Source organism: Vitis vinifera, chromosome 16, assembly GCF_030704535.1.
Source record: "Vitis vinifera cultivar Pinot Noir 40024 chromosome 16, ASM3070453v1".
Lineage (NCBI taxonomy): Eukaryota > Viridiplantae > Streptophyta > Magnoliopsida > Vitales > Vitaceae > Vitis > Vitis vinifera.
In genome coordinates, this window is record NC_081820.1 from 14,627,053 (window position 1) to 14,650,302 (window position 23,250).

The following is a 23,250-nucleotide window of genomic DNA, read 5'->3' on the forward strand; positions in this document are numbered from 1 at the left end:
ACGAGGCAAAGGCAGAGTTCGAGTCAAATAATTCTTCACCCGTGCTTTCAACCAAACTATCCATACTTGAAAATCATGTTGTGACGATATACACGAAAGAATCTTTCCTTAAATTTTGTGAGGAGATGAAAAATGCAGAGTTATTATTTGTGGTAGGTCTTGTAAGTGATCATTCAATGCGGGCATACACATTATCTAAGTTTAGACACCCGAACTTAAATTGGGAAGTACAATTTTGCCCGGATATTGTAACATTAAAATGCTCATGCATGATGTTTGAGTCAATTGGCATCCCATGTTGCCACATGGTGGTCGTTATGAAGGTGGAGCATTTGGAAGAGATTTCTCAGTCATGTATTATGAAGAGGTGGACAAAGTTAGCAAAGGTGTATACAAGATCAGTACCAGTGAATGAGACGGATAACGACATGGATCGGTTTGTACGATATGGTTCATTGAGTTCGATGTGCAACAAGCTCAGATACGTCATCTTCATTTATAGAGGCGAAAAATGAAATAGAAAATTTGACGGCGAGAATGGAGGAACTCTATAACTATAATTTGAAAGGGAAGTAAATAGCAACAGATGGAGCGATAGGTACTAACCAAGTTCGTGATCCAAATATTGTGAAGACTAAAGGGAATCCAGGCAAAGTGGCAATGAATGTTCAAAAGGGAAGACGATGCAGTTGTTGTAAAAGAGTGGGTCACACAATTCGAAAGTGTCCAGAAGCTACAATCCCTCAAAATGCTCAGCAGGGTTATATGGTATGTCATATTCAATAAAAAATTGCCCCTAAGATTAATTTTTGTAGTTGTACTTACATAAATAACTAACATAATTGTTTTGATGGCATTATGAGTACGTAGTAGGAAACTAATTTGTCTTCCCAATGTGACATTCAAATGGAAATGATGCCTTCAACAAATTCATCAGTTGACATTTTTGCAACCGTACATGTATGTACAATAGGCTTGTTATATAATTTCCAAACATTGATAACATCTAATTCAATAATAATTGACAACACTTAATTATTGAAAAATGCAGGGAATGTAAGGGGAGCATTTGTCGAATGACCAATCTGACAAGTACATAGATTGTGGTGAACTTAATAATGTAAGATCGGGAATAAAGAAACACTTTTGACATGAATTTGAGCTATGCATTATTTAATGATTAGGTTTAATTAATTGGAATGGAATTGGACAGCTGAAAAAAACAATGGAATGTGCATGTGTAGATAGCAGGATTTCAGCAACATGAACAAAATATGACAACACTATGTCAAGGTGGGGATCCAAACAAATATCCAAATGAAAAGGATATGCAACCTTTTTTTTATTCCTTAACGGAGCAAGGGATGGTAGGTATTAAATCAGTATTTATATTAGTTGACGTTATCACTTCACTAATGTGTACTTTTAACTTAACTATTTAATGAAAAGTTTGAATTTTGATCAAGAGTCAAGTTGATTGATAGAATGCAATATCCTCTACATTTATAATTTAATTGATAACAAGTGATAAAATGATTGGTAAATGGAGAAACCGATTCATTTATATCATGTTGAAAAAAACGGTTAATTATGCTGATTTAATTAAATTCAATTGTGGTTAAAGTTTGACAATTAGGTGGTTATGAGTTAACTATAGGAAAGTAATCAATATGATGTAATTCATATGAAATAGGTAAATTTAGTGATTTTACTCAAAATGGGTAAATCGTAGTTAGGTAATTTGTAATGCCAGTTTCCATCAATTTCAAACCTTTTAATTGAACTTAATGGTACCTTGTCGAATGTTTACGTAGTGAAAAGTTATTGGTACAACTCATACCCTTTTTGTGGATGGTAGTCGTACTCCTAAATTGCACAATAGCATTGCAGGAGGCAACCGGCTGAGATTTGGCCTCAACCGGTTGAGAAAATTTCTCAACCGGTTGCCATTGGATAAAAAATCCTCAACTGGTTGAGAAAATTCCTCAACCGGTTGCCACTGGTTACAAAAAATGTCAACCGGTTGAGAAAATTCCTCAACCGGTTGATACAATTCCTCGACCGGTTGCCACTGGTTAAAAATACCCTCAACCGGTTGAGCAAATTCCTCAACCGGTTGATACCATTCTTCAACCGGTTGCCACTGGTTAAAAAAAGCTCAACCGGTTGAGAACATTCGTCAGCCGGTTAAACAAATTCCTCAACCAGTTGCCACTGGTTAAAAAACAATCAACTGGTTGAGAAAATTCCTCAACCAATTTGCTATATTTGTCAACCGGTTCCCACTGGTCAAATCATTCGTCAACCGGTTGAGACAATTTCTTCATTGATCAACCGCTTTCCACAACTCAAAAAATTATTCACTCGCTTTAGAAAATTCTTCAATCACTCAATTGAACGCCGACACCGGGTGATTCTGCATCCAAAATTGTTTGAGTTGGTTGGGACAAATCCTCTACGAGTTCACACTGCATCCATAGGGTCATTATCCATATGAGGAATGTTCTCAACCGGTTGGCATAATGCGTATGCCTATGAAAAGTGGACTTAGCTAAATCGTTGGACTGGATCTTACCGGCTGAACGTCATTCGTCAACCGGTCTACTAATGTACTAACTATATATTTTTAGCATAGATAAATGAATATTTACAAATCTGATTAGGTTAAAGATCATACAAAATCACACATGTCGAACATGAATGATACCAATATATTACAATTTCATTTTGCCTACCATATTGAAAGAAGAGTATTTGGATATTCAAATAAAATGGACTTAATCATTAATAATGTATGGTCATCGAATCTCACAACTTCCCAATAAACATGACGATATGTGGAGATGGAAATGATAAATATTAGAAAAATAACAAATATCATAATAATAATTTTTTCATTGCTCGTGTCGACATCTTTGTACAAACAATAGCCACAATGGTTTGTTTTTCTCTATTTCCCTCGTGTAAAACTAAATCACATGCTATTTCTCGACGTATTTTAACAGAATTACAAAAGTCGGAGCTCGTCATCGAATCACCATTTTTGAATCTCTGCATATGTCTAATGACATGCACTCCACAGTCCCACCTAAGAAAGAGAAAAGAAAAGCAAAACAACTTATTGAATGGTTGTCTAATTATACCTCAGAAAAAGAATATTAATGTGAGTTATGTATTCATACTAACCCATTATCTTGGGTCGGAATCGAAGGAGCCCAATCAATGGAGAATTGGAAGACATCTTTCCCTATGTCATACAGTTTGAAGAACGTTTGACAAAATTCAACCTAATTTATTTTGAAAGTGGTTAATAAATATAGAAGAGAAAAAAAAACCAAATAAAAAGGAAAACAAAAAGCAGAAAGCATACCACTATTTTGACACTCTTAAACCGGAACTCGTCCCGACTCTTCGATCATAATGAATCCAAAATTTGGATATCAAAGTGTTTGAAGTCAATGACGCACAGATACCAATGACCAGGGCAATCGTCATGCATTGGAATAAATAGCTGTAAAGGTAGGAAAACAATATATATGAATTGGGCCACAAAAAATATAGTATATTATAGGTGAAAACGATATCTACTCTAAATTTCATATATGCAATTAAACATTACAAATAATTACTAACCTTCTCGCAATCATCCAATTCGCTAATGTACTTACTCACGATGGATGTTTTTCTATCGAAAAAAGGATGAGGACTCCCGCACAAAATCATTTGCTAATAAGAAAACATAATACGAACATTAGTATATTGTACTTAATATGTAAGTAAACAACAAGAGAAATATGAGCTTACTGAAAATGTCGTGGGAAGATAGCATCTCATACTTCGTATGCCTATGAATTGTCTTTCAAAATAATTTAGCTTTGAGGCTTCTAGATTTATTACCTGTTGTTGAACAATAACTTCAATAAATTTATTTAACTAATATAGCACGCATTTGATATAAATGAAGTAGGTACTTACAACATCCATCAAATTTTCTCTAGGACGTAAGCACTCAAAATCTCCACGAACTCCATGTTCATGACCAAAGTCAACAAGAAGCTCACTAAAATAATAATATGTTAAAAAAAACTTGACTAAATTGGAAGCATATGAAGGCTAAAATTATAACAACACATCTATGAATGTTCTAGACACGACAAACCTTTTTGACAATGCTTTATTGAAAACATAATCAGTGACAAGAGATTGAAGTACATTGAATGATTGAGTATCCACCACGTCTTCACGAATGGACATGGGGATTGACTAAATCGAAAAAAAGACATAATTATTAACTATATATGTTAAGTATAAAAAATAAGAACAATGATATTAAACTATTTGTATTATACCTCTGATGCTTCACGTTTTACCATCTTCCTTAAATTGTGTACAAACGGGGAGACCTTGAATTTACTTGGTTTCCTCTCCCTTGATGTACGTGTTTTCATGACATGATTAGGATAACCACATAGTGCTCGTAATGGTTCCTAATATGGAAAATGCCATTAATATACATCAATTTACTATGTAATGGTTAAGTAGTTGTAAAGAAAATAATTTTTTCTTTTATATGATACATACCTTTCCATAATCTCTTCTACTCCTTTTGATTGGGAGTGGTAAAATATTTTGAAATTCATCTGGAATGATATGCACTTCAATTGATGTAGCACATGCATCTTCATTCTTTTTATTCAAGTCCTCGGTGCATAACTTCTCATTTGACAAAATGTGAAGATAATGTTCATTCACATTCATATTGTTCGTATCTTCCAAACTTCTCTCGCATGAGAGAATGTCATTCTTCGTTCCTTCCTCATGCATTCTCAAAGGTTTTTCGCTTGACCTAAGGAAGAGACCTTTCACTGTAGTATAATTCTCCTCAAATTTAGCCAAAATTTGATCACAACTACTACTACTTGCACCATAAGCCATATCAATTAGATGTGTCTTTAATTGTTGAAAGGTTTTATCCATCTCCATTAAGTTCCCACCATCAACCTAGTGATATATACGAACGTGATTAATAACATCATAATACAAAGGTTCAATGCTAATATAGATAGTCACGATGAATATTGTAAAACTTACTCGTTTAATAACATCTTTGTTTAGATTGATTACAAATTTCTCATCGTCCTCATTCTCACTCGCCATTGTCGTTGCATTTCCATCAACGCAATCCCTTATCTCATTTTCTATCACCCATATTTTGAGCTACAATATATTCATCAAAATATAATACATATCAGATTTTAAATCACTAAAAACTTAAATCAATAGTAAACGACTTTCAAAACTATAACTTAATTCTCATTTGCATATCCACCAAGTTTTTTCAATCTTCGTTTCCTGTCCAATACTTCATCATCTCCCCAAGCAGTAATCCAAGGAGAAGGTCGAGTATATTGCGGTAGAAATTTCTCTTCAAACGATATATGCTTGTGGTAAAATAACTACGAGTATATTTGACATAGATATATAGTTAGTTCATAAATTATATTAAAACAAAATCGTATTTCACTATGATGTAAATTAATTACAAGGACATTACCATTAAAAACAATAAGCAACCGCAAACCCCACTTTGTTGTTTCTTCTTAAACTCTTCAATCCCGTGCACAAGATAGGACAACACAAATTCTGCCCAATTCATCTTCTTTATTGAATCGATGTCTTCCACAAGATGTAAGAAAGAACGATTCACAAAAAGCTTCATTGTTGGGCACAATAATGCACCCAACACAAATAATACAAAATGAACTTTAAAATCGTTTCCACCCTCTTTATCCTCCCTAATTTGATTTTCTAACATCACTAATGGCAATTGCCCTTTTTTATCACAATATTTTTTACATAAATCATTCTTATGGCTAACATCTTTGTTCATGCCAATCTTGAACCCTCTTGCCCTCAATCCCATAATAAATTCAACATCAATGGGGGATAATTTGATACAAGTATTATACAACTTTAACATATAAGTGTTCGGATTAAAACTATTTATCAACCAAAGACATAAACCATGATCAATTTTCCTACATCGAAGTTGTAAGAGGCTACCAAATCCTATTTCTTCTATGGTTGCCTTTTGCTTTGGTTCTAATTTTTCAATCACTCTAATCACTCGCTCGGGGGAGCATCGAGTCTGAAGATATAACTGAAAAGATACACAAACATCAAACATGTTTACATTAATATAATTTCCAACAAATACATAAGTAAAGAAATTAAATATTCATTACAAAAAAAAATTACCTTTGGAACCACACCCTTTTGAAGTGAATATTGTTTTGAACTTTCTTTGGACTTTGCCATGAAATTTTCTTTTTCTACTTTTGAAAGTGCATTCCACTTCTTGCCCAATTTTTTCCTCAACTACATTAATTGGTCACATAATTTAAATTCTAATTTTAAAATGTAATTATATTAGACATAGCAATATTACTCCTTACATCATCATTTATCTTCACTCCTTTATCCTTCTCTTTCATCATGGCTAATTGATCGTTACTACAAAACAATTTCAAACAAATTTAACTATAACAACCACAAAAATTACATTAAAAAACATACTATTTTACATATTTCTATTTTCCTTTACTAGTAATGTATCCAAGCGCCGATATGCCTCTTTGGATTTCTAACAACTTCAAGACCATCGTGTTCACTCCTAAAAATTAAATCAAATCATTTAAGTCAATTTTTATAATATGATTTCGGATATAATAAATCAGACATACTTTCACCACCACATTATCTCAACATAAGTTTTTTTTCACATTTCAATAAATTTTATATTTATATCTTACTACAATCAATCAAATGCCAATTAAAATACAAATGCCATTACAACTACAACATCCTCCCTAAATCTCTTTACATTTAAAATGATGACAAAATTAATAAATTTTTTTCAATGTTCAATAATGGATCTAACCACACTCTTTTTCTATAATGTAATCAATCCATAAATCTAACAAAAAACATGAAATATAATGGATACAATATTGTAAAACACATAATTACTACTCACATTTTTTTCCCTTTATATAGAACTCGCTAAATAATTAGGATACAAGCGCCTTTTGAGTAACAAACAATTGTGTCCTTCTCATCTTTCTTTTCCTTAGTACTATACGTCCTCTTCTTCTTCTTCCAGCTACGTCTTCAATTCGGGTTTTTAAACCATTAAATTTAGAACCTGAAAACACCCCCTTACACCTCTTAAACAAAATATAAAATATGAAGAAAATACAAGGGTTATGAAGATTCCACTAAAATTCTCCGTGTGACAAAATGCAGGGGTAGGGGGAGAGAAAGCAAAAATTCAGAAAATTTACGTAAAATCTTCGAGAAGAAGAATCTAGAAGAAAAAATAGCTGACCTGGACATCGGGAGAAATGAAGTCTAAGACTCGGATCTTGGCACCGACCTCGCCCACAATCCTGAGCTCGCGGTCCTTGAGGGAGACTTCTTTGATGAGGTCAAAGACGTCGGCTTGGAGGAGGTTGGCCCGGTTCACGGCGATGGTGGTCTCCACCCACCTGTGAAGACGTCTTTGATCCCGGTTGACGGCGAAGGTGGTCTCCACCTAGTTGTGGAGACGTCTTTGATAAGGTCTGCGACGTCGGCCTCGAAGAGGTTGGCCCGGTTGAAGTCAACCGTGGTCTTCACCCAGTTGTGGAGAATCAGTGGAGAGAAAAACGGGAAAAGGGAGAGAAAACAAAGATGAGAGCAAATTAGGGAAGGAGGAAAACAGGAAATGGGTGAGAGAATAGAATGAAGTCGGCTATGGAGGATGAGTGAAGATGAGACCACAGGATGAGGGTGGGGAAGAGCCACACAGCCAGCTATGGAGGGGAAGAGAGCAAATTAGGGGGGAAAAACGGGAAAAGGAGGAGAGATGGGGGAGAGAATTGGAGGGGGAGGTACCCGGTTTGAATTTTTTTTTTCCCTTTTCATTTGGATGGCTGAGATTTAATCATTTTCATCCAATGGCTGAAAAAAAATGGAGGCATGGTACCGAAGGAGGTATTGTAGAATTTTCCATATGAGAATCATAATATGTATAGGGAATGATCAGTGAGTGAATGCATACTTGAGCCACAAGTCACAGTGTGCTATAAAAAAATGAGGTTAGTGAACAAACACAAAATGATTATGTGCATATCAAGGAACAAAGTAAATCAATCATGCATGGAAAACAAGTCAACCAATCGGTCAATTAGTCATGAAATCATGTATGTGGGCCCCCCACTAAAGCCCGATTTATTTTGCGTGAATCAATTCCAATAATTCCATTATTAGGAATTACGGGGTTTGATTTCTCGCTTATTTTAAAACGTTTTAAAAACAAGGAAGTTATAGAAATTGCATGCAAAAGAAAATGGCAGCAAATTTTATTGAAAAAAACGAATTTTTGAAGCTTAAAAAAAAAAAAAACTAAGGATGAAAAATTGGGAGGTTTGAAGTCAAAGAACACGAAATTGGAGGGATTATTAGAAAACTGAGGTTTAAGGAAAAATTATTTTAAAAACCAAAGAGGAGAAAATGGGAGGTGACACGTGGCCCTAAAAGTGGCTATGCAAACCATGCGTGAGGGAAATCTTAAGCTTGGGGCATACTAAACACTGGTTGCTTGCCACTTCTGAAACACAGTGGAGCACAAATGATGGAGACTGCAAGGTGATGAGTGTATTGAAGCTGGAGGTTGAGTGAGAGTCGATCAAAAAATATCCCAAGGTGGTCACGCAAATGAGAAGCTTTATGAACCAGGCACCTAGACTACATTTCTTGGACAGTCGGCCAGTGACTCAAAACTATCAGCAAATTAACCAAAACTAGGTTCGCCCATGTTCATGAGGGTCCTGAAATACCATCTACTTATATGTTCCTGTATGGGATACTGACAAGAAATGAGACAAAGCATGGTGGTCAATACAATACTATGCAGTCCAAGAGTTGTTGTTGATGCTATTGACATAGCAAGACCACAGTCAACCCTAAGCGTTGAATGTATGCATGTTGATCTGTGCTGCCTTTATTCCAATGAGCTTTGACCCAAAATAATGCTTTTTAAAAAAAAATTCCAAAAAATAAAGTGGTTTTGAAAATAATGCCCGATCTAATGCGTCTGTACCACATAAGCCGCCACGTCATAAAACCGTAGTTGGTGACTACGGTTTTATTTTTTTAAAGTGTTTAGAAACCGTAGTTACCAACCACGGTTTTAACTTTTAAGTTTAAAGCCGTAGTTGGTGACTACGGCTTTGACTTTTTTTTAAAATGGTCAAAGCCGCAGTTGGTGACTACGGCTTTGACTGGTCAAAGCCGTAGTCACCAACTGCGGTTTTAACTTTATATATATTTATATATAAATTTAATTTTTTTAATAAAAATATTATATTATTTTGATTTTAAATATACTTATTTCATTATTTTAAAAATTATAATATACGAAATTAAATAATTGATATTTTTAATTTGATATAAAAATATATTTTTGAATTTTATTAAAATAATAGGCACTATATTTAATATAAATATAATTAATTAATTAAAATAAAATATAATAAATTATATTTATTTAAAATAAATAAATTATGAATGCCTATTTAGAAAAATAAAAAAGTAATATAAATTATTATATTAATTAATAATTTTTTATATATTATATATAAGTGGTATATAATACCTCTCTCACACACACATATAAAAGTCTAATTTAAGTTTAAAATTTATCACATTTTTATTTAAATATATAAATAAATTTTATTAAAACATTTGACACTATATTTAATATAAATATAATTATTTAATTAAAATTAAATATAAATAAAATATAATAAATTATGTTTATTTAAAATAAATAAATTATAAATGCCTATTTGGAGAAAAAAATAATATAAATTATTACATTAATTAATAATTTTTTTATATATTATATGTAAATAGTATATAATATCGCCGGAAGATGGACAACTAAGTCTCCCATGTAAGGCTCTCATAAAACCTGTTAAAATCAACATTTGAGATTAATACTGAGTACAGGTTTAAATGGTTAACAATAGCACATTACATCTTATATGTACCTGGTCATGGGTCTGTGCATCTAACTGGTCTCGATAAAATATATAAAAAAATTATTAATTAATATAATAAATTATATTATTTTTTTCTCCAAATAGGCATTTATAATTTATTTATTTTAAATAAACATAATTTATTATATTTTATTTATATTTAATTTTAATTAAATAATTATATTTATATTAAATATAGTGTCAAATGTTTTAATAAAATTTATTTATATATTTAAATAAAAATGTGATAAATTTTAAACTTAAATTAGACTTTTATATGTGTGTGTGTGAGAGGTATTATATACCACTTATATATAATATATAAAAAATTATTAATTAATATAATAATTTATATTACTTTTTTATTTTTCTAAATAGGCATTTATAATTTATTTATTTTAAATAAATATAATTTATTATATTATATTTTAATTAATTAATTATATTTATATTAAATATAGTGCCTATTATTTTAATAAATTTCAAAAATATATTTTTATATCAAATTAAAAATATCAATTATTTAATTTCGTATATTATAATTTTTAAAATAATGAAATAAGTATATTTAAAATCAAAATAATATAATATTTTTATTAAAAAAATTAAAGTTATATATAAATATATATAAAGTCAAAGCCGTAGTCACCAACTACGGCTTTAAACTTAAAAGTTAAAACCGTGGTTGGTAACTACGGTTTCTAAACACTTTAGAAAAATAAAACCGTAGTCACCAACTACGGTTTTATGACGTGGCGGCTTATGTGGCACAAACGTATTAGATCAGGCATTATTTTCAAAACCACTTTATTTTTTGGAATTTTTTTTAAAAAAGCATTATTTTGGGTCAAAGCTCTATTCCAATAGACCATAAATCTTTGATTCACTTGATTTCCTTCCAAGTCACATTCCTTTCCAATTGATTCCATGACCAGTTGCTGCAAATACCTACTAAATAAATAATAGGTTATCCTTGTAAGGAAGAATGACCATATCCTTGGATCCTACTCCATCAGAAGCCCAATACCAACATAAAGCTAGTTACGCTGCAGGGTTATTCTTAACCACAGTGGTTCTATTAGCCTCATCCATCCATGAAGCACTAGCGAGCATTTCTCTAATATCAATCCCCTGAAGTGCAGTAGGAAGTAGGCTAGCTGCAGACATTTCAGATGTCCTTCCACCCACCTAGTCAAACATAGGAAATCTAGCCAACTAGCCCTCGATTCTAGCAGTGTTGTCTATTAATGAATTTTCCTGTGTGATAGCAACACCCTGTTTTACAAAAATCAAACCAGCTTCACGAAAAGCCTTTTGTACTTCCAACAAACCATTTCAAGTTTCAAGAGTGCCTCCACTCTTTGAAATAACGATGACTATTGTAGAAGCCAGCTCATGGCCAAGCTGGGCAATTTGGTGAGTTGGATTTCCAATTCCAATAAAAAACGGGTCGGATGCAAGCTCAGGGATCCTAAACCAGTAACGCCTAACCATCCGCCCCTCGTCGGGATTTACAATGACTCGTTCCCCAATTCTTGCATCGTGTGAAAAGTCGTCTGGAATTTTTGAATATAAGCAAACTACAACTCAGTTTGGATGATTATAAGTTGCTTAGAATGTACAAGTAACAGTTTCCTTATCCCCATTTCCTCAGAGAAATCAACCACTGTAACAAATATTCTCTTCTTTCTCAAAAACTAAGCTAATAGCTTTATCAATTCCGAAGGCTCCACCAGTGACTAGAGTTGATAGACTTAGCTTGAGCTCCACCCCTCGGAATCATTTGGAGTTCGTCGCTTTTTTCCTTCGTCGGCCATATCATCATTTTCTTTGTTAGGATCAAACATGGCAGGTGATTCACGCACCCTAATAGTCACTTTGGCTGTGTCATTAAGGGGTGAGTAGCTACAGTTTTATGACAGATCTTCACTACCCATAATTGGTCAAACCAAACCTCGTTCCCTCTGAGTATTAAGGAAATCTGAGAACTCCTGTGTACAACACTCAACTCTAATGACATATACAAGTTTGCCTGCGCTACAAGCCTCACTTATCATACTGACTGAATCTGCCATGGTCACAAGAGCACTAGCTCAAGCTTGATATTTCATGTGTGGACTTGGTTCTGCACCATCCCGTATATGAACTTTTGGATCATCTATATGTTCTTTCACTACGACATTGGATACCTTCTCGGGAGTTCTTTTTGAGAAAGACATTCCCACACTATCACAGCTCACCAGAGCCCCATGCAAACAGGCGGATAGCTGCTTGGCAAAATCCTCATCATATCGACAGTGACTTGCAGGCCTTTCAATGTTAACTCCAAGCTGTGGCTTTGGAAGAGGTGCAAACTCATCATGCCATACATTGGCTGCACTCCGAAGTTTCTCTGTTCCTTTTTTCTTTAATGAATATAATGAATTATCACGGCAGAATGTCAAGCTCTCAATGACGCCCGATAGAAGAACTGGCATGCCGTCATCAATATTTCTCCACGTCACTTCTTTGGTGGTCAATGAATGTGGCGGAGCATGCAATGGGAGGTAGGGAATGAATGAGGAACAAGCTAGATGGTGTCGGGTTTGAGGGATGAGGCATGGAGGATAGGATGGCGTACGATGGATAGCCATGCATGCATGGAACTCCTCATACATGACAAGATATGAGGCAAGCGGATGATGAGAGAATGGTACAAAAGATAGTGGAGTGATGAGGGAAAGTGAGTTCAGTGATAGAGCAGCTGCAGCAATGGGCATGATGAGTGAGTGAGAGGAATGACATAGTGCATGGTGGTGTAGAGAGAGAAAGGGTGGTGGGATGAAATGGGCAATGAGAAATGGGTATGAGAGGTCTAATGGGGTGCATGTGGTTGGAGGAAAGCGTAATAGGCGTTAATGTGGATACTTATGGCCATGCATCAAGGGAAGGAATGGGTTTGAAATGCACTTAGAAAATGGGTATGTGGTGTGGTGAAGAGAGAGAAGTGGGTTTATAGGTGTGGAATGGAAGAGATGGTAAGATGAGAGGGTAACTGAGTATTAAAAATGATGATATACATTTTATGAGAGGCTTTGGGGAGAATGCTAGAGGATGCATGCACGTGGGTGAACAGTGGATGAATGAATAGGAAATGGGGTAGCATCATCCACATGATCAATTCTCATTCCCGAACGAGCAAAGGCTTGGTGTGTGGACTAGGCACCAAGACCAGGTATATTGGCCTTATTTCTTCCAGTGGCATAGAGTCTGACATAAAGAGCAGTAAAGTTGAATCCCTTGCACTTTTGTGAAACATCTTGGGCAGAGGGCATGGCTCGGGTTCTTCATCCTCGTCTATCATAGGGTGGGAAGATGTGATTACGGAAATGGGCCTAGCTGTCACTGCAACTACTGTAAATTTTCTAGGATCTCCTTCAATGCGACCAAGTTTTTCAAGAAAGGACGCCTGCCTTGCGAATATTAATGAAGCAGATTGTTCTGCTTTTCCTGCCCGTTCTGTTTTCCTTCATATACTCGACAGGGCCGTGGAGACCTTCTTCCCACTGTAACTGTGATATCATGTGTACCAGTAGCAGTCAACTGCTGCAAACATGATGGAATTAGGGCGTTAATGATTGCTGCAGCTCCCCACCGTTTGCACCTATCAGTTATGAATTCTGCCATTGACTTGATGGTGAGTTCAGCCCGTAGATGAAGGATACCATTGATGAAATAATGGTTGTCATCAGCCATGAAATCGGTCCAAGCAATACCAAATAGGTTACTATATCTAACAGCCTTTCCTCCTATGAATGCGTAGTTCCCTTTGCACTTGCTTACATACTCCTTAATTGGTTTTGATCTTGCAACAAACTCATATTCAACAGTAAACATGACCGATCCTTTTTCTTGCGTTCCAAGAAACAGCCCAAAACAATTGAACTGCTGACGGAGCAGTTCAAACCCCACCACATATCCCAAACTAGAGCTTTGACCCAAAAGACTACATTTAAAAAAAAAATCCATAAAATACCCTCATTTATAAAATAATGCCCAATCTAATGTGTCTTCGCCACGTAGATTACCACGTCATAAAACCGTAGTTGGTAACTACGGTTTTATTTTTTAAAAATAGTCAAAACCGTAGTCACCAACCACGGTTTTAACTTTAAGTTTAAAACCGTAGTTGGTGACTGCGACTTTGATTATTTTTAAAAACAGTCAAAGTCGTAGTCACCAACTACGGCTTTAACTTTCCTTTTACCTTTTCCCCCTTTCCCGATTAGGTTTATTCATTTTCCCAATTTCATTTTCCCAATTACCTTTCTTCCTTCCCAGTTACCTTTCTTCCTTTTAGGGTTTCGTCTCTTTAGGGTTTCATCCTTCCTTTGCATCATTGGCTCAAATTCAAAGTTTGGAAGTCATTGATCAGGTAAGATTTCTGAGATTTTCTGTTTATTGTAAATTTTAATTTTTTTTGTAAATCCGTTTGGTTTTCAAGTTGTTGTTGTTATTGTTATAGCTGTGTTTGGGTTCTATTTGGTGAAGATGTGTTTGATATTTTTTGTTTTTATTTTGACTATGAGCTTATCTGAAAGAAAAAAGGGTTTTTTGGTAAGAAAACGGATATGGAATGGGGGCCGCATGGATTTTTTTTTTTGTTAAAGATCCAAAAATGGAGGGGACCACTATAAAAAATTCCAAAAATGAACGAGAGGAGCGGTGGTTTTTGTTATAGGAATAGAAAAAATAGGAGTACTCCACTTTTCAAGGGTTAGATTTATCTTAAGAGATTTCTTATTCCTCACAATTGGGCATCTTCGTGAACCTAGTGATGAAAAGGATTTCTGTGAAGGCTTGAATTTTGGAAGAGTCCTCAGAACCTGACACCCCATAGGAGACTTAATCTTACTGTAAATTTCGGATCACTTGAAAATAAAAAAGGAGAATATTTATCCTAAATAACCAAAAATAAAATTAAGAATTGATCTATATTTTCTCTAAGTTAGGATCTACTGATGAATATTTGGGTTGAATTCAACCTTCCTTAATAGAGAGCTAGACCTTTCCGAGTGGTTCAACACCCTAAAAAATTCATTTTCATTAAATACTCAAATTATATATAATATATTTTCCAATTAAAACACTTCCTAAACAAAGCTTCTATTTTTTTTCTTTTTTAATGAAAACCAATTCCTATTTCCACAATTTTATTCACTAATTTATAATAATTTTGTTCTTAAACATGTCCTAACCATGCTTATGTTAATTACCAACAACAGTGGATATTCCCAAAATTAAGACTTATTTATTTTATTTATTATACATTTAATTTTGTGCATAGATATATTGTAATGTTACTTAAACATAGTACATGCAAGTATAAATAATAGGGGTAAATAACCTTTTTCCCATTTACTTATGAGCTCTTATTAGACTGGGAGAATTTTTTAGGTTTACATTCAACAGGATTTTATGGAACTTCAACATTTAAAATATGGTAATTAAATAACCCTTCTTACCATTAAATAGTTTAGACAATGAGCGGCCTACAAATCTACAACCAGCCTATGCTTTTCTCTCAAGTCCTTTCTTAAGAATTTTATGAACTGCCAACTGCTTCTGTCTTACTCTTGTCCCTTTGATTAAGCTTAGGGGTCACAATCTCTCCAACCTCTCCTTCCATTAAGTTAATTAATTGTTACTTCTTTTTTTATTCATTAAAGGAAGAGTCTTACCTGTTTACCAACTATGAAATGATTAAATAAGAACCCAACAATGTCTTTTTGTTTGTGCTCTTAAGCCCAAAAATTAATAATATATTGCCTGTTTGTGTTGGATTGGGTTTGGGTGCCAAGTGACTTGACCGACCAATAAATGTGAGAAATAAGAAAAAAAAATATATATAATTTTTTTGAAAAAAACTCTTATGATATAATAAAAAAATGGTTCTCGTGTTTATAATATCATTAATGATTTAAGATAAAAAAAATTGATTTATAAAACAATTAATTGAGATTTCTTTGATATTTAAGAAAGTAATCCAAAAATCTTATTATATATATATATATATATTTTGTAGAGAAATATAGATTTATCTTATATTTTTTAAAAATTATTTTAATTTTTTTTTAAATTTAAGAGAGTATTTTTTTTTATATCTTAATTTTTTTCTTAAAATAATATTTATTATGATTTTCTATTTTAAAAACAAAAAGAAGGAAATATGTCCAAATGTGTACCTAAGTAATGCCTTTTCAACGACTAAGCTTTGATAAGTTTGACTACACGTGTTAAATTATTTCCATGATGGGGGACTTTTGAGAAATTTCCAAAAACCCATATGTATGAATGCAATGAACTTGGTTTGTTTTTGTGGGTCAACAGTGAGTTGTAGTGTGAAGGGCTACAAGCGATGAAAAGGATTTTTGTATGGACATGACATGATATGAGTGTTGGTATGAAATCCTTGTATGGTACTCCTATTTTGCTTTAAAGCAAGTCATTTGAGTTTAATTAATTTATTTATATTTTCAACTTTCTTAAAAGATAAGGGTTAATTTCATTCGTTTTCTTAGAAGTTTGGGTTAAGTGCACTTAATCCTTATTGGTTTGAAATTTGATCAAATATCTCCCTTATTTTTTTCATTTGTTATTTTCAGTCACCTTATCTCTTATTAAAAAATAAGTATTATTTTTAGTTACCTCTCCTCCTATTTAATGAAATTTCAATCAATGAGGATAAAGTGTATTTAGCCAAATCTTGGGGGGATGTGAATGAAATTAACCTTAAAAGATAATTATATTAAAATTTTGATTTTGTTGGTAGTGTATTTTTATAAAAAAAATTTAGGAATAAGAAACAAAGGATAAAGATAATAGCAAAAAAATAAAAATAAAAACAAAGTTCTCATTAAAAATATTTTTGTTTTTTTTAAATGATGTTTAATTAAATATTCTATAGTTTTTCCTTCTATTTTGTTGTATCCAAATGTTCATACCCATTGTTGAGATTTTTTAGTCAAAGCCCCATATCTTAAAATTTGTCTGTATAAAAGATCAAACAAAAATTTGTGTATTTTCATTATAAGATCTATTAGAAGGTAGTTAAAGATAAATTAAGTTTAATTGTGAATAATTGATCAAAGGAATTAAGATTCATAATTTGAGATTTTAATGGATTTAAATTTAAAGTAAAATTAAATATCAATTTAGATGAAATTTTAAGGTCTTCAACCTAACTTGATAAATTATAGATCTTATTGATTTTTTAATGTTGAAATTGATTTCTAGTGAATTCAAAATCCGAGTATTTTTTTTCATTAATATATTTTGTTCTATTTTTTATTAATTTCATTTTTTCATTAATCGAATATTGACTTTTATGTTGGCATCAATTTTATTAAAATTAAAATTAATATTCAATAGATATAAATTAAAATTAAATTTAATATTAATTTATAAATGATTTTTTTCCCTATATTTAAAATTAATGTTAAATACATTTATAAAATGTTTATTTGTTTGCATTTTTAATATTCAAATAATGTTTATATATATATATATATATATATATATATATATATAAATGATTTTTTTTTTTTATAATTGTATCTTTGATATTTTATTAATATATTTTTTTTGTGGTGGGTTACTTTTATTTGATTTCGAGTTTTTAATTTTTTTTAATTTTATTTTTAATCAAATATCAAGTGATTCATGGATAATAACATAATTATTTAAATTATATATTATTTAATACTTGATAATATTCAATTTTATTTTAGTATATGATATTTTATTAAAAAAAATTTGGTGGATTATTTTTTATTTAATTTTAAGATTAGTGTAATTGTTTAACTCAAAATTTATTGATTTATAACCCACTATCTAAGTTTCAAATTTAACTTCTATAAAACATTTATCTATGATTATATTTGGATCATAGATAGCTATTTAAATAAAAAATTTATTATTATTAAGTGATTTATATTTTTCCCCCCTAATGCGTAAGAAGGTGTTTTATTATATACTTTTGTATTCACATGTTAAAAGATTATATGCAATTTCTCTTGCTATTATTTTCATTAATTATTAAACCATTTGATATTGTATTTTTTGTAGGTAAATCATGTCTGAATGTATTGTTCCTGTGATTTGCTTTTATAAAGGAAAAATGTTGAGGATAGAAACAGATGTAAAGTATAGTGGGGATGAAGCTGTAATTATGCCTTTGGATGTGCCTGTTAGTGCAACCTACGAACACTTGTTATCTATGATATACTCGAGAACTGACATTGACAAAAAACAATTTCAAGTAGTCCTCAACTGTCGGCATCCTTTAAAAAGGGAAAATAGGTTCCAACCTTGTCCAATATGGGATGATAATAGTTTATCTCAAATGTTGAAATTGGTTAACACATTTGGAATGGACGAAATTGAATTGTATATTGAACAAGTGCCAGTACAACCACGGGTGAGAGGGCAATTATTGGGTAACTTCACACAATTATTACTCGGACAAAATGATAATTGTGGACCCCGCATTTCGGCTCATGCGTTTCCCACTCGAATGGCGAGCTCGATTTTTTATTTGAAAAATGATTTTTATTGATTAAGAAAATGACTTAGAGTCGCCACTTATTTTTGCTTTATTTTTAGAAAAGGTAAACAAAATAAGAAAGAAAACCCTAAGTGCGACTCCTTATTTTGGAAAAGGTGATCTACGAAAAACCGGATTCAGCTCGGGGGTCAGGTTACTTATCGGGAAGGTACAGTAAAGACCATAGCACCCCTTTAAGCCCCTAAAGTCCGGTCTCTACTAATAAAATGAAGCTGACGTGGCAACTGATGAGTAAATCAATGAATATCCTGAATGATCATGCACACATAAGAATCGAGACATGCATAGACAACGATTAGAGGGAAAATGGGTACATACCTGGGCAACGAGCCACCATGCGCTATTAATAGAGATGGTTAGTACATCATATAGAGCACGAAACATATCACATGCATCACTAAACAGGGATTAAAATTGTTCGAAAGAAAACTAGATTTTTGAAATTTATTTGAAAAATTGGAGTCTTGAAGGTTACTTAAAATTTGGAGTTTTAGAGTTTATTTGAAGATCAGACTTTTAGAAATTAAATGTGAGAATGAAAATTTTTAGAAATTAAATTTGAGCGAGATTGGAAACTCGAAAATGATTTAGGAGTTCGGGATTTCAAATGAGGAGATGAGCGGATGATTGGATAAGTAAAGGAATGAGATAATAACGATGGTGGAATAATAAAGATTAGGTAAATAATTGCGAAAAATGGAATTTTAGAGATTGAAGATGCGAATTTAGAGATTGAAAACTAAGAATTTATTTAGAGATGAGATATTTGGTATATGAATAACTGAATAAGTAAGTGGATGGGATAACATTAATAACACGAATAATAATTAAACAGCGATATACGGACGGTGGAGTTTTTTGAGATGGGAAATTAGATTTGGAAGTCGGGTTCTGAAGAATTAAACTTTAACGATTAGAATAAATAGGTAAATATGGAATAATAATGCTACTTAATGGAAAACAAAATTTTAAACGAATAAAAAATGAATAGTGGAATTTTTAAGATTGAAAATTAAATTAGGACGTTGGGTTTTTGAAGAATTGGACTTTAAATAAATAGATAAGTGGGGGATGATAATTCTAATTGATGAAAATAAGATTTAGATGAATAGTGGAATTTTTAGGATTGAAAAATTAAATTAAGACATAAAATTTTTGAAGGATTAGGCTTTAGATAACTAGATAAATAAGGGATAATAACTCTAATCGATGAAAATAAGATTTAAACGAATTGTAGAAAGATTAAATTAAGACATGAGATTTTTGAAGGATTAGACTAGATAAATATGGGATAATGACTCTATTTGATAAAAATAAGATTTAAACGAATTATTGAAAAATTAAATTAGGACGTCGGATTTTTGAAGAATTGGATTTTAACTATTGGGATTTTTTTAAAAGAATTAAATACATAAACACGGACTAATAATAATAATAACAAGAATAATATCTAAACGGATGAAAGTAAATAGTCGAATATTTGAAATTGAAAATTAATTTAGGAAGTCGAATTTTTGAAGAATGATTTTAAAAGACATAAGTTGCAAAAATGGGACCTAAAATTTGGATGGTAGAAAATTCATTGTAGCCAACATAAATTAATTATATAAAAAATTTCATATATGATGATTAGACATAACTAAAGCAAAGAAGATGAAATATAAATTATTTTGGGTTTTAAAAAACAATATTCCATCCTAATAATGTATCTTTTAGTTGTGTTTAAGTTGAGTTAACATAATAGGTAAACATAAAATAAGATAAAAACAAAAATGAATGAATAGATTAATTAATTACGAAGACTAGAGGTTTGAAAACTTATTTAGGATTGGAAAAGCCAAATGGGCTATCTCAATATGGACTTGGGCCATGAGAGTGGCTAGCATAGGGAGCATGAGGCCATCCATCAATGCAAATGGGCCTAGGCTCCAACTTAAGCCCAAATCCAATGCCATCATGAGCAAGCCCAAAACTAAAGCCATCGTAGGCAAGCCTAAAACCCATCTCCATCACAAACTTGGGCCTAGTTCCCCAACTCACGCCTAAGTCTAATGTCTTCATGAGCAAGCCCAAGACAATCCTCATCTCTCTTTGGGGCCGTTCAATCACATGCTCTTCTCCACTTCAGGCGGTGACGACGGAGGAAACGGAGACGAGAGGTGTTGTCAGAGCACTCGAAGCTGGTCCAAGCTGCAGCGGCTCCGCGTTGGTGCGTCACGCGCGCGCTGCTGCATCGCCTTCGTGGGAGCATGGATGACGAGCATTAGCATGAGAGATGGGTATGAAAGTGGCCATGCAAAGGTGAGGGAAATGGATTTGGAACACAGTCACTAGTAGTGAGAGAGAAGATTAAATCAATCCATGTGAAACCATGTACATGATAACCTCAAACGGAGCCCAAAAGGATGAGATATTAGCAGGGCAAACACTTCCAAACAATGGATGAAAGTTAAACAAACAAAAAATAAATAAAAAAAATACATGAAAAGACAATATGATAGGAAAAAAAATGAATTAAAAAAAAACGGCCATACCTGCGCTTGGTAAAGCTCCTCTCTAGCAGAAATGAACCAGAAAAAAAATCCTATCCTCCTCTTCCTTAGCTTGCTTTCCCGCTCCCGGATACCCCCTTTTCCTCTCATTTTTCCCCTGTTTTTCTCTTCCTTAGCAAGTCATCACCAGCTCCACTGCTTCTCTCATCAGCAAGGATGGCCTCCTTCATCATCAGCATGGCGTCCTTGCCCCTCCCCATCTGCACGTCTCATGCAGCTGGTCCCATGCATCGTCAGAGAGGGGGGTCCCCCCCTTCACACTTCTAAAGGAATGCAATGAAAAATAATCAAAAGAAAAACCCAACTCCACTTTCCCCGGGTCTTCACCCTAACAAGGGTTTACAAATATGCCCCTCTTCGGTAGAGTTTACGAGTGTAAGGAACAAGGAACACTAGAGTGAAAAGAAAGTGTGGATGATGAGTGGAACGGAGTAAACTCTACCGAAGAAAAAGAAGACCCCAAAGGTAAACTAGTGAAACACGGACTTACTCAGGTCAATAGTCGAACATAAAGGCTCTAGTCCTAAAAGAGAAGGATGTCTCAAAATGACTCTGAAGTCACACCAAGGACTCAGACTCTCTCTAAGATGTCTCCAAAAGTGACTTGAGAAACCATATCAAAATGAGTAACAGTCGAACCACTTTAGAATACAATAAAGAGCATGTCCCAAGAAGACTGCCCAAAGGGAACTACATGAAAGTGCCAAGTGTAGGGTGTCCAACAACATGATCAAAGCACGTGGCGTGAACTCAAAAGACTGTGTCATGAGCAATGAAAAGAGAAATCTAGAAGAGCAATGACAAATAAGCGATAAGCACAGGGTAATGCGGTGAGGAAAATGAGGATAGATGCAAAGCCATGAAGGCAAGACGTGTAATGCCATCGAATATGAATGCCAGGGACTATGACTCTGAATGATACAAATGAGAAGGAATGACTTTGAACGTCAAAACACGAAAAGGTGATGACTCAAGGTGCCTGAAGGGATATGTACAATGGCTCTGGACGCCAAACTAAAGAAAGATGGTGGCATCGAATGCCTGAATGAGTATGAAAGATGGCTCTGAACGCCAAAACTGAGAAAGATGGTGACTCTAAAATGCATGAATGGGCATGAAAAATGGCTCTGAATGATAAAACTAAGAGAGAAAGTGACTCTAAAACGCATGAATGGGCATGAAGAATGGCTTTGAATGCCAAACTACGAAAGATAGTGAATCAAAATGCATGAATGGGTACGAAGAATGGCTCTGAACGCCAAAAACTAAAGATAGTGGATCAAAATGCATGAATGGGTACGAAAAGCGGCTCTAAATGCCAAAACTAAAGAAAAAATGGTGATGGCTATGGATGTGGATATGAGAATATGACTTCGAGCATCGAACCGAGAATGACTAACGACTCTAAACACGTAAGTGCAAATGTGGCTCTGAATGCCAAGCTGGAAAGAGGTGGTGGCTTTGAACGCCGGAACTGAGAAAAGATGGTGGCTCTGAACACCGAACGAAGCGAAACATGGCTCTGAACGCCGAAATCGGGGACGCAAATCAGAACGTCAAACTAGAAAGTGATGACGATGGCTCCGAACGCCGATAATGAGAAGTGATAACGATGGCTCTGAACGCCGAATGAACGAAACATGGCTCTGAACGCCGATCGGGAACGCAAATCGGAACGTTAAGCTAGGAAGTGATGATGATGGCTCTGAACGTCGAAACTGAGAGGTAATAACAATGACTCTGAACGCCGAATGAAGATGTGATGATGGCTTTGAACACCAAAACTAAGAAGTGATGGCTCTAAATGCCAACGAAGATGCGATGATGGCTCTGAACGCCAAAACCGGGAATGTGACTCTAAACGTCAAACTAGGAAGTGATGACGATGGCTCTGAACGCCGATACTGAGAAATGATAACGATGGCTCTGAACGCCGAAACTGAGAAGTGGTGACGACTCTGAATGCCAAGACTGAGAAGTGATGATGGCTCTGAACGCCAAAACTGAG

General features: G+C 33.6%; 2 long non-coding RNA genes across 3 annotated transcripts; both read right to left on the reverse strand.

Annotated features, from left to right (window-relative positions):
• Nucleotides 1-2,875: 2,875 nt before the first annotated feature.
• LOC104882026 (uncharacterized) lies at nucleotides 2,876-4,061 on the reverse strand. 2 transcript variants are annotated; one of them, XR_787859.3, is made up of 4 exons: nucleotides 3,634-4,061; nucleotides 3,371-3,511; nucleotides 3,187-3,287; nucleotides 2,876-3,088 (listed from the first exon to the last, which is right to left on the reverse strand). It is a non-coding gene; the product is annotated as an uncharacterized LOC104882026 (long non-coding RNA). The 2 variants fall into 2 exon arrangements; XR_009464473.1 differs by having other exon boundaries at nucleotides 3,371-4,061.
• Nucleotides 4,062-6,074: 2,013 nt separating this feature from the next.
• Nucleotides 6,075-6,549, reverse strand: LOC104882024 (uncharacterized). The gene is made up of 3 exons (XR_787857.3): nucleotides 6,456-6,549; nucleotides 6,259-6,378; nucleotides 6,075-6,160 (listed from the first exon to the last, which is right to left on the reverse strand). It is a non-coding gene; the product is annotated as an uncharacterized LOC104882024 (long non-coding RNA).
• Nucleotides 6,550-23,250: the final 16,701 nt, after the last annotated feature.